The 12,179-nt window shown below is 46.8% G+C and overlaps 1 pseudogene; it reads left to right on the forward strand.

The window, feature by feature from the left end:
* The first annotated feature begins 469 nt into the window (after positions 1 to 469).
* Positions 470 to 9,246, forward strand: LOC135536379 (lysosome-associated membrane glycoprotein 1-like; annotated as a pseudogene).
* Positions 9,247 to 12,179: the final 2,933 nt, after the last annotated feature.

The raw sequence follows: 12,179 nt of genomic DNA on the forward strand, positions 1-12,179 counted from the left end.
ATGATGATGATGATAATGGTGATGATAATGGTGATGATGATGTCTCTCCCAGGTTGTGACTGTAGTCCAGTCAGTCAGGGTTATAGTGATGATGATGATGGTGTCTCTCCCAGGTTGTGACTGTAGTCCAGTCAGTCAGGGTTATAATGATTAAATTAAAAATAAAATATATCCCATTTAGCAGACGCTTTTGTCCAAAGCGACTTACAAGTCGGCTGGGGCCACTACTTTTACATATGGGTGGCCCCAGCAGGGACTCGAACCCACGACGCTTGGCGTTGCCAGCGCCATGCTCTGCCGACTGAGCCACACAGGACCCATGATGATGATGATGATGATAATGGTGATGATAATGGTGATGATGATGTCTCTCCCAGGTTGTGACTGTAGTCCAGTCAGTCAGGGTTATAGTGATGATGATGATGATGATGGTGATGATGATGTCTCTCCCCAGGTTGTGTGACTGTAGTCAGTCTCAGGTCACTCTGAAGGTGACCGGGGAAACTCCACCTGTATAAAAGCCGAACTCTCCGCCTCTTTCTCCATCACCTATGACACAGCCAACGGCACGGTAAACTACATCCCCCACAATCCTCTCCGGCAGAGAAACACAGATTATACTTTTGATAATGTCCTGAACATAAGTCTCTCTTCCCAAGACCATTGTGTGAGTTTGGGCCAACGATACTATCCTGAACATGTTTTTAAATGTACAAACTTCTTCTTCACTCCAGCGTACGGTGATGGTGCCCCTCCCAGGTTCGGGCGGTGGTGGTGGCCAGCTCGTGTGGGGTGACGGCCGCTTCCCCTCGCCGCGGCTGTTCGGGGATGGCCACTCCCTGGGCCTCAGCTTTTCATCCAACGTCAGTCTGTACAGTGTCGCTAACCTTACCCTGCAGCAGCACTCAGTGATGTCTCTACTCTTCCCAGAGGCCAACGGGACTGGTGAGAAAGAGACACACACACACACACACACACACACACATATACTAACACAGGAGTCACGCTTCACACACATATTAACACACAGTCACGCTTCACACACACACACACACACACACACATATTAACACACAGTCACGCTTCACACACAAACATACACACACACATACTAACACCAGGAGTCACGCTTCACACATACATACATACATACATACATACATACATACATACTGCCTGCCTCACGTCCTCCCTAACACACACACTAACACACGTGGAGTCACACTTCACACACATTAACACAGAGTCACGCTTCACATACACACATACTAACACAGGGAGTCACGCTACACACACACACTAACACACGGAGTCACGCTACACAAACACACTAACACACGGAGTCACGCTACACAAACACACTAACACACGGAGTCACGCTACACAAACACACTAACACACGGAGTCACGCTACACAAACACTAACACACGGACACGCTACACAAACACACTAACACACGGAGTCACACTTCACACACACGCAAACACACGGAGTCACGCTACACAAACACACTAACACACGGAGTCACGCTACACAAACACACACTAACACACGGAGTCACGCTACACAAACACACTAACACACGGAGTCACACTTCACACACACGCAAACACACGGAGTCACGCTACACAAAACACACTAACACACGGAGTCACACTTCTCACACACACGCCAACACACGGAGTCACGCCACACAAACACACTAACACACGGAGTCACGCTACACAAACACACTAACACACGGAGTCACGCTACACAAACACACTAACACACGGAGTCACACTTCACAAACACACTAACACACGGAGTCACACTTCACACACACACTAACACACGGAGTCACGCTACACAAACACGCAAACACACGGAGTCACGCTACACAAACACACTAACACACGGAGTCACACTACACACACGCAAACACACGGAGTCACGCTACACAAACACACTAACACACGGAGTCACACTTCACACACACGCAAACACACGGAGTCACGCTGCCACAAACACACTAACACACGGAGTCACACTTCACACACACACACCAACACACGGAGTCACACTTCACACACACGCCAACACACGGAGTCACTTCACACACGCCAACACACGGAGTCACACTTCACACACACACTAACACACTGAGGCCACACTTCACACACTAACACACGGAGTCACACTTCACACTAACACACGGAGTCGCGCTTACACATACACACATATATACACACACACACATACATACATACTGCCTCACGTCCTCCCTAACACACACACTAACACACGGAGTCACACTTCACACACATACATACACACACACACACACACACCAACACACAGAGTCACGCCTCACACACACACACACACACTAACACACGGAGGCACCGCTTCACACACACATACAGTGGGGCAAAAATATTTAGTCAGCCACCAATTGTGCAAATTCTCCCACTTAAAAAAGATGAGAGAGGCCTGTAATTTTAATCATAGGTACACTTCAACTATGGCAGACAAAATGAGGGGAAAAATCTAGAAAATAACATTATAGATTTTTAATGAATTTATTTGAAAATTATGGTGGAAAATAAGTATTTGGTCAATAACAAAAAGTTTATCTCAATACTTGTTATATACCCTTGGTTACAATGACAGAGGTCAAATATTTTCTGTAAGTCTTCACAAGGTTTTCACACTGTTGCTGGTATTTTGGCCCATTCCTCCATGCAGATCTCCTCTAGAGCAGTGATGTTTTGGGGCTGTTGCTGGGCAACATGGACTCAACTCCCTCCAAAGATTTTCTATGGGTTGAGGTCTGGAGACAGGCTCCAGGACCTTGAAGAAATGCTTCTTACGAAGCCACTCCTTGTTGCGGCGGTGTGTTTGGGATCATTGTCATGCTGAAAGACCCAGCCACGTTTCATCTTCAATGCCCTTGCTGATGGAAGGAGGTTTTCACTCAAAATCTCACGATACATGGCTCCATTTATTCTTTCCTTTACACGGATCAGTCGTCCTGGTCCCTTTGCAGAAAATTAGCCCCCCAAAGCATGATGTTTCCACCCCCATGCTTCACAGTAGGTATGGTGTTCTTTGGATGCAACTCAGCATTCTGAGTTGAGTTTTTACCGAAAAATTATATTTTGGTGTCATATGGTCAGATGAAATTCTCCCAATCTTCCTCTGGATCATCCAAATTCTCTAGCAAACTTCAGACGGGGGCCTGGACATGTACTGGTTTAAGCAGGGGGACACGTCTGTGGCACTGCACTACGCCTGGCGGCGTAGTGTTTACTGATGGTAGGCTTTGTTACTTTGGTCCCAGCTCTCTGCAGGTCATTCACTAGGTCCCCCCGTGTGGTTCTGGGATTTTTGCTCACCATTCTTGTGATCATTTTTGACCCCACGGGGTGAGATCTTGCGTGGAGCCCCAGATTGAGGGAGATTATCAGTGGTCTTGTATGTCTTCCATTTCCTAATAATTGCTCTCACAGTTGATTTCTTCAAACCAAGCTGCTTACCTATTGCCGATTCGGTTTTCCTAGCCTGGTGCAGGTCTACAATTTTGTTTCTGGTGTCCTTTGACAGCTCTTTGGTCTTGGCCATAGTGGAGTTTGGAGTGTGACTGTTTGAGGTTGTGGACAGGTGTCTTTTATACTGATAACAAGTTCAAACAGGTGCCATTAATACAGGTAACGAGTGGAGGACAGAGGAGCCTCTTAAAGAAGAAGTTACAGGTCTGTGAGAGCCAGAAATCTTGCTTGTTTGTAGGTGACCAAATACTTATTTTTCCACCATAATTTGCAGATTAATTCATTAAAAATCATACAATGTGATTTTCTGGATTTATTTATTTTTTTAGCTCATTTTGTCTGTCATAGTTGAAGTGTACCTATGATGAAAATTACAGGCCTCATCTTTAAGTGGGAGAACTTGCACAATTGGTGGCTGACTAAATACTTTTTTGCCCCACTGTATACATACATAAACACACATACTAACACACGGAGTCACGCTTCACACACACACACACACACACATACTAACACACGGAGTCACGCTACACACACACACACACACACACATACTAACACACGGAGTCACGCTTCACACACACACACACACACATACTAACACACTGAGTCCACGCTTCACACACACACACACACACATACTAACACACACGGAGTCATGCTTCACACACATACTAACATACGGAGTATTGCTTCACACACACATACTAACACACGGAGTCACGCTTCACACACACACACACATACTAACACACGGAGTCATGCTTCACACACATACTAACACACACACACACACACACATACTAACACACGGAGTCACGCTTCACACACACACATACTAACACACGGAATCACGCTTCTCACACACACACACACACACACAGTCATGCTTCACACACATACTAACACACGGAGTCATGCTTCACACACACACATACTAACACACGGAGTCATGTTTCACACACACACACACACACACAGTCATGCTTCACACACATACTAACACACGGAGTCATGCTTCACACACACACATACTAACACACGGAGTCATGTTTCACACACACACACACACACACACACACACACACACACACACACAGTCATGCTTCACACACATACTAACACACGGAGTCACGCTTCACACACACCCCAACACACGGAGTCACGCCACACACACACACATGCATACTAACACACGGAGTCACGCTTCACACACACAGAATGGATTATTATGTGATTTCTGACCAATGTGTCTTGTCTGTTTTCCGACAGATGTGGTAACTGTGGAGACGACCTCTGTAGGGATGGTTGCTAGGGTCACCACCACCTACAGATGTATCAGCGCCTCACCTGTCATTGTGGGAGGAGCCACCGTCACCTTCTCAAACGTCACGATGGAGGCCTACATGACAGGAGACGATCTGAGCCCTGGAACCGGTACAATCAACACCTGGGCTGAGCCCCCAATCTCACCCCTTTCTCTGGATAGTGCACTACTTTGGACCGGGGCTAATTTGGGATGCACACTTATTGTCCACCACTGATCATCAACCACTGACCATCAACCATTAACAATTGTTTTACTGACCATCAACACTTTTGGTTATTCCTTTACATGTTTGACTTTGACCACTTAACTTATTGTGTTTAAATGAACAGTGTGAGGAATTGACCCGTGTTGTGTGATATCTGGTCTTGAACAGTGTGAGGGTATTGACCCGTTTTTTGTGATAGCTGGTCTGAACAGTGTGAGGGTATTGACCCGTGTTGTGTTGTGTGATAGCTGGTCTGAACAGTGTGAGGGTATTGACCCGTGTTGTGTTGTGTGATAGCTGGTCTGAACAGTGTGAGGGTAATGACCGTGTTGTGTGATAGCTGGTCTGAACAGTGTGAGGGTAATGACCACGTGTTGTGTGATAGCTGGTCTGAACAGTGTGAGGGTAATGACCCGTGTTGTGTGATAGCTGGTCTGAACAGTGTGAGGTAATGACCCGTGTTGTGTGATAGCTGGTCTGAACGGTGTGAGGGTATTGACCCGTGTTGTGTGATAGCTGGTCTGAACAGTGTGAGGGTAATGGCCCGTGTTGTGTGATAGCTGGTCTGAACAGTGTGAGGGTAATGACCCGTGTTGTGTTGTGTGATAGCTGGTCTGAACAGTGTGAGGGTGATTGACCCGTGTTGTGTGATAGCTGGTCTGAACAGTGTGAGGTAATGACCCGTGTTGTGTGATAGCTGGTCTGAACAGTGTGAGGGTATTGACCCGTGTTGTGTGATAGCTGGTCTGAACAGTGTGAGGGTAATGACCCGTGTTGTGTTGTGTGATAGCTGGTCTGAACAGTGTGAGGGTATTGACCCGTGTTGTGTGATAGCTGGTCTGAACAGTGTGAGGGTATTGACCCGTGTTGTGTGATAGCTGGTCTGAACAGTGTGAGGGTAATGACCGTGTTGTGTGATAGCTGGTCTGAACAGTGTGAGGGTAATGACCCGTGTTGTGTGATAGCTGGTCTGAACAGTGTGAGGGTATTGACCCGTGTTGTGTGATAGCTGGTCTGAACAGTCTGTTCTGTTCTTCCCAGAGAGTGTGTACTGCTGACCAGAGCTTCACCACAGTCCCGCCTCCATCCCCCTCCACCACCACAGCAGCCCCCGCCCCCGTCCCCCATCCCCCTGGAACCCCTACCCAGGGCAGCTACTCTGTCTCCAATAGCAACGCAGGACCGTCTGTCTGCTGGCCGCATGGCACTGCAGCTCAACATCTCTCACTTCTCTGCCTCAGAATAAGGTAACACACACACACTCATGTACACACACACACACACACTCGTGTACACACACACACACACTCGTGTACACAGTAACCTATCCCTCTCCTGCTCATTGACAGACTATCCAGGAAGTAGTAAACCTGCTGCCCAATCAGACGACCAGCTCAGGATCATGTGACCCCACCAGCGCCACCCTGGTGCTGACACAGGGCAGTGCCTCCAACCTCAGCTTCCTGTTTACTCTGGTGACATCATCACTCTACTGTTTACCTGTCTGTCAGTCTTTTATACTTTTGTCTGTCTGTCTGTCTGCCTCCCTGCCTGTCTGGTTATCAGTCTGTCTGTCAATTTCTCTCTCCTCTCCTCTGTGGCTGATGTTGTTTCTTGTCTTTCCAGAAACCACGTCTAACAGGTACCACCTGACTGGTCTGTCTGTGGTAGCAGTTTACCTGATATGACAGGTTAGTGTTTCCTCTGTTATCAATAGTGTCCATATAGACCAAACAGTACCAGTATGTTACACTGATGATTGGTCTCTTCAGGACTGAGATGATAAATATACTACCACTCACCTTTATCACCTGTCCCTCTCTATGTCTCCATGTCTCCCCTCTCTGTCTCCATGTCTCCCTCTCTCTGTCTCCATGTCTCCCCCTCTCTGTCTCCATGTCTCCCCCTCTGTCTCCATGTCTCCCCCTCTCTGTCTCCATGTCTCCCCCTCTCTCTGTCTCCATGTCTCCCCCTCTCTCTGTCTCCATGTCTCCCCCTCTCTCTGTCTCCATGTCTCCCTCTGTCTCCATGTCTCCCCCTCTCTGTCTCCATGTCTCCCCCTCTCTCTGTCTCCATGTCTCCCCCTCTCTCTGTCTCCATGTCTCCCCCTCTCTCTGTCTCCATGTCTCCCCCTCTCTGTCTCCATGTCTCCCCCTCTCTCTGTCTCCATGTCTCTCTGTCTGTGTCTCTCTATGTCTCTCTCTCTCTGTCTCCTCTCTGTCCCTCTGTTGAATAATTACTGTTCCATAACAATGTCTGGATCTCTCTTCACTCTACCTCTCTACACTTCCTCTCTCTCTCTCTCTCTCCCTCCCTCCAGCCCCGCTTTCAACACCAGTAACAGTAGTCTGGACTTCACCTGCGTGGTCTTCATGCAGCTACATGTGTAGTTCAGAAACAGACTCTGGCTGTAGACCAGAACTTTTCCCTCAACACCTTCCACCTGCAGGTCCAGCCCTTCGGCATCACCAGAGGACAGTTTGCACAAGGTACCTGATATGATCTAATCTAGCGCCTCCTTTCATATGTTTTCTATCCATCTCCCTCCCCCTCTACCAATTCCATATGTTCTATCCATCTCCTCTCTACCCTTTCATATGATCTATCCATCTCTCCTCCCTCTCTACCACGTTCATGTTCTATCCATCTCTCCTCCCTCTCTACCACGTTCATATGTTCTATCCATCTCCTCTCTACCCTTTCATATGTTCTATCCATCTCTCCTCTCTCTCTACCCTTTCATATGTTCTATCCATCTCTCCTCTCTCTCTCTCCTTTCATATGTTCTATCCATCTCTCTCTCTCTCTCCTTTCATATGTTCTATCCATCTCTCCTCTCTCCCCTTTCATATGATCTATCCATCTCTCCTCTCTCTACTTTCATATGTTCTATCCATCTCTCCTCTCTCTCTCCTTTCATATGTTCTATCCATCTCTCCTCTCTCTCTCCTTTCATATGATCTATCCATCTCTCCTCTCTCTCTCCTTTCATATGATCTATCCATCTCTCCTCTCTCTCTCCTTTCATATGATCTATCCATCTCTCCTCTCTCTCTCTCCTTTCATATGATCTATCCATCTCTCCTCTCTCTCTCCTTTCATATGATCTATCCATCTCTCCTCTCTCCACTTTCATGTTCTATCCATCTCTCCTCTCTCTCTCCTTTCATATGTTCTATCCATCTCTCCTCTCTCCCCTTTCATATGATCTATCCATCTCTCCTCTCTCTCTCCTTTCATATGATCTATCCATCTCTCCTTTCATATGATCTATCCATCTCTCCTCTCTCTCCTTTCATATGTTCTATCCATCTCTCCTCTCTCTCCTTTCATATGATCTATCCATCTCTCCTCTCTCCTTTCATATGATCTATCCATCTCTTCTCTCTCCCCTTTCATATGTTCTATCCATCTCTCCTCTCTCTCCTTTCATATGTTCTATCCATCTCTCCTCTCTCTCTACCCTTAGTCAATGTGTCCTTGATTAGAAGTTCTGTATTTGTATCATGACCTTGACTTTTTTCCCTGTTTTCTCCCCCTCTCCCGCCACCCCCCTCTCCCGCCACATCCCCCCTCTCCCGCCACACCCCCCTCTCCCGCCACATCCCCCTCTCTCTCTCCCTCTAGCGGAGGAGTGTCAGTTGGATCAGGACAGCATGTTGATTCCCATCGTCGTGGGAGCTGCTCTGGCCGGCCTGGTTCTCATCGTTCTCATCGCTTACCTCATCGGCAGGAAGAGGAGCCATGCTGGATACCAGACCATCTGAGAACACTGACACACAACCTTATGTGTATCAATCAGCACCCTATTTCCTATATAGTGCACTACTTTTGACCAGAGGTCTATGTGGATTCTGGTCAAACTTAGTGCACAATATAGGGAGTCTTTTCAGGCAGACTGCAGAGAGCCAGACGCTCAACCAACCACTGCTACTAATGACTGACTGGACCATGTACAAACCAGGCCCTCTCTGCAGTGTCTGTCTGTCTGTCTGCTCTGTCTGTCTGTCTCTCTCTGTCTGTGTATTGTTATTCACAGCAACTCATCCTCTGCTACCTACTAACAGACTAGTGCCTGGTCAAACCTACCTTTCCCATCGTCTCTCTGTCTCTAGCCCATCTCTACTGCAGCTGGCTCAGTAAACCCTTTTAGTTCTGATGTCATTTCATGTTTGACTTGGTGGATTCTCGCTTTGAACGGAATTTAAAGATTTGTTTTTTTCTAATTGCAGTTCTTTGTGTAAATTAAATGAATCTGATATTAAATTATAGTATTCAACTCTTATGGAAGAGTGGGTCTTTCCTAGAACCACGTTTGTGATGGACTCAACAAGCTTCCTTCCTTCCTCATCTCCTTTCCTTCAGGACCGCTCATCTTTTCTACGACATCACCTAGGGAGGTCTGAAGCCTCCTGTGGGGACAAAAGGAAACTTGAATGTCAACAACTCCTCTCTGGTCAGAGATACTGAGCGGGTTATATCTTGTAGATCACAGGAGCCTTTGAAAGGCCTTGTTTGTGGTTTTACTGTGCTTCATAACAAAAGGTTGTGGATGCTGTCGGACTGAGGAACAGAACAAGGTTAAGGTTGTTTCATGATGGATGTGTTGAACTGGTGTAATATCGTTCAGCTCCTCTCCTCCATGAGATCGTGTCATCCATTGTAGTGAGTTGATCTTTTTTATTTTTGGAGAGAATGTTTTGATCGCTTTTTCTATTATGCGTCTTGCTAAGGTCAATAAAAGACAACTGAAACACATTTCTTCTGCTTCCTGGAGTTGAGAATAGATGGGTTTGTAGTTCTAGCACTAGAGATTTACAAGGACTACAAAAGTATAAGAAGAACAGATTGGGGGAGGAAGGAAGAGTCAGGTTTATTTAATCATGTCTGGTGTACAGAGAATCAGGCTGGGTTTCTAGTGCACTACAGACACTATCATTCATGTACGATGACGCTTCAAGTCTACTTCTCAACGTCAGTGATCTCATCACTCAGAGGGAGAAAAGCTTAGAATCCAAATCTTGTTCTTAAATGTTTATTCCAGTTACGATGAGCTTCAGTCAGCAACTTGAATCTCACATGAGTTACATCTCAATTGGCACCCTATTCCCTATATAGTGCCCTATTCCCTATATACAGCTCTATTTTAGACCAGGGCCCTATTCCCTATATACGGCACTATTTTAGACCAGGGCCCTATTCCCTATATACTGCACTATTTTAGACCAGGGCCCTATTCCCTATATAGTGCACTACTTTAGACCAGGGCCCTATTCCCTATATAGTGCACTATTTTAGACCAGGACCCTATATACATGCACTATTGTAGACCAGGGCCCTATTCCCTATATAGTGCACTATTTTAGACCAGGGCCCTATTCCCTATACAGTGCACTACTTTAGACCAGGGCCATATTCCCTATACAGTGCACTACTTTAGACCAGGGCCCTATTCCCTATATAGTGCACTACTTTAGACCAGTGCCCTATTCCCTATATAGTGCACTACTTTAGACCAGGGCCCTATTCCCTATATAGTGCACTACTTTAGACCAGGGCCCTATTCCCTATATAGTGCACTACTTTAGACCAGGGCCCTATTCCCTATATAGTGCACTACTTTAGACAGTGCCCTATTCCCTATATAGTGCACTACTTTAGACCAGGGCCCCTATTCCCTATATAGTGCACTACTTTAGACCAGGGCCCTATTCCTATATAGCACTACTTTAGACCAGGGCCCTATTCCCTATAGTGCACTACTTTAGACCAGGGTCTCTATTCCCTATATAGTGCACTACTTTAGACCAGGGCCCTATTCCCTATAGTGCACTACTTTAGACCAGGGCCCTATTCCCTATATAGTGCACCACTTTAGACCAGTTCCCTATTCCCTATTTAATGCACCACTCCCTATATAGTGCACTACTTTTGTAGGGAATAGGGTGCCATTTGGGGGACACAATGGAATCCTCAGTTAGCAGGGTGTGAGTTAACATTACACTCCATCTAACCACTAGGTCTACATGAAGACAACTATCTATCTACATGTGTACACTCAGGTCTAAATTAGTTAATGTAGACATGTAGCTAGATAATTAATGTAGACCTGAATGTACACATGAAGCTAGATAGTTAATGCCCAGACATGTGGCGCGATAATTATCTAGCTTCATGTGTACATTCAGGTCTACATGAACCAATACGTCCAGGGCTGGTTTCCCCAATGCAGATGAACACCAAAGCTGGATGAAAACTCATGTTGAATTCCTGCATCTTCTACAGTGCAGCCGCCGTCCTCTGCTGTCTGCGCGTCATTAAGACATCAGTCTGGTAACGTCCTGCTGTCCGCGCATTAAGACAGTCTGGTAACGTCCTCTGCTGTCCGCGCATTAAGACATCAGTCTGGTAACGTCCTCTGCTGTCTGCGCGTCATTAAGACATCAGTCTGGTAACGTCCTCTGCTGTCCGCGCATTAAGACAGTCTGGTAACATCCTCTGCTGTCCGTCATTAAGACAGTCTGGTAACGTCCTCTGCTGTCCGCGTCATTAAGACAGTCTGCAACGTCCTCTGCTGTCAGCGGCGTCATTAAGACAGTCTGGTAACGTCCTCTGCTGTCCGCGGCCATTAAGACAGTCTGGTAACGTCCTCTGCTGTCAGCGCGTCATTAAGACATCAGTCTGGTAACGTCCTCTGCTGTCAGCGCGCCATTAAGACAGTCTGGTAACGTCCTCTGCTGTCAGCTGCCATTAAGACATCAGTCTGGTAACGTCCTCTGCTGTCAGCGTCATTAAGACAGTCTGGTAACGTCCTCTGCTGTCAGCGTCATTAAGACAGTCTGGTAACGCCCTCTGTTGTCAGCGCCGTCATTAAGACAGTCTGGTAACGCCCTCTGCTGTCAGCTGCCATTAAGACAGTCTGGTAACGCCCTTCGTTGTCAGTCATTAAGACAGTCTGGTAACGTCCTTCGCTGTCAGCTGCTGGGCCATTAAGACATCAGTCTGGTAACGTCCTCTGCTGTCAGCGCGTCATTAAGACAGTCTGGTAACGTCCTCTGCTGTCAGCGCGTCATTAAGACATCAGTCTGGTAACGTCCTCTGCTGTCAGCGCGT

Source organism: Oncorhynchus masou, unplaced genomic scaffold (genome assembly GCF_036934945.1).
Source record: "Oncorhynchus masou masou isolate Uvic2021 unplaced genomic scaffold, UVic_Omas_1.1 unplaced_scaffold_6072, whole genome shotgun sequence".
NCBI lineage: Eukaryota > Metazoa > Chordata > Actinopteri > Salmoniformes > Salmonidae > Oncorhynchus > Oncorhynchus masou.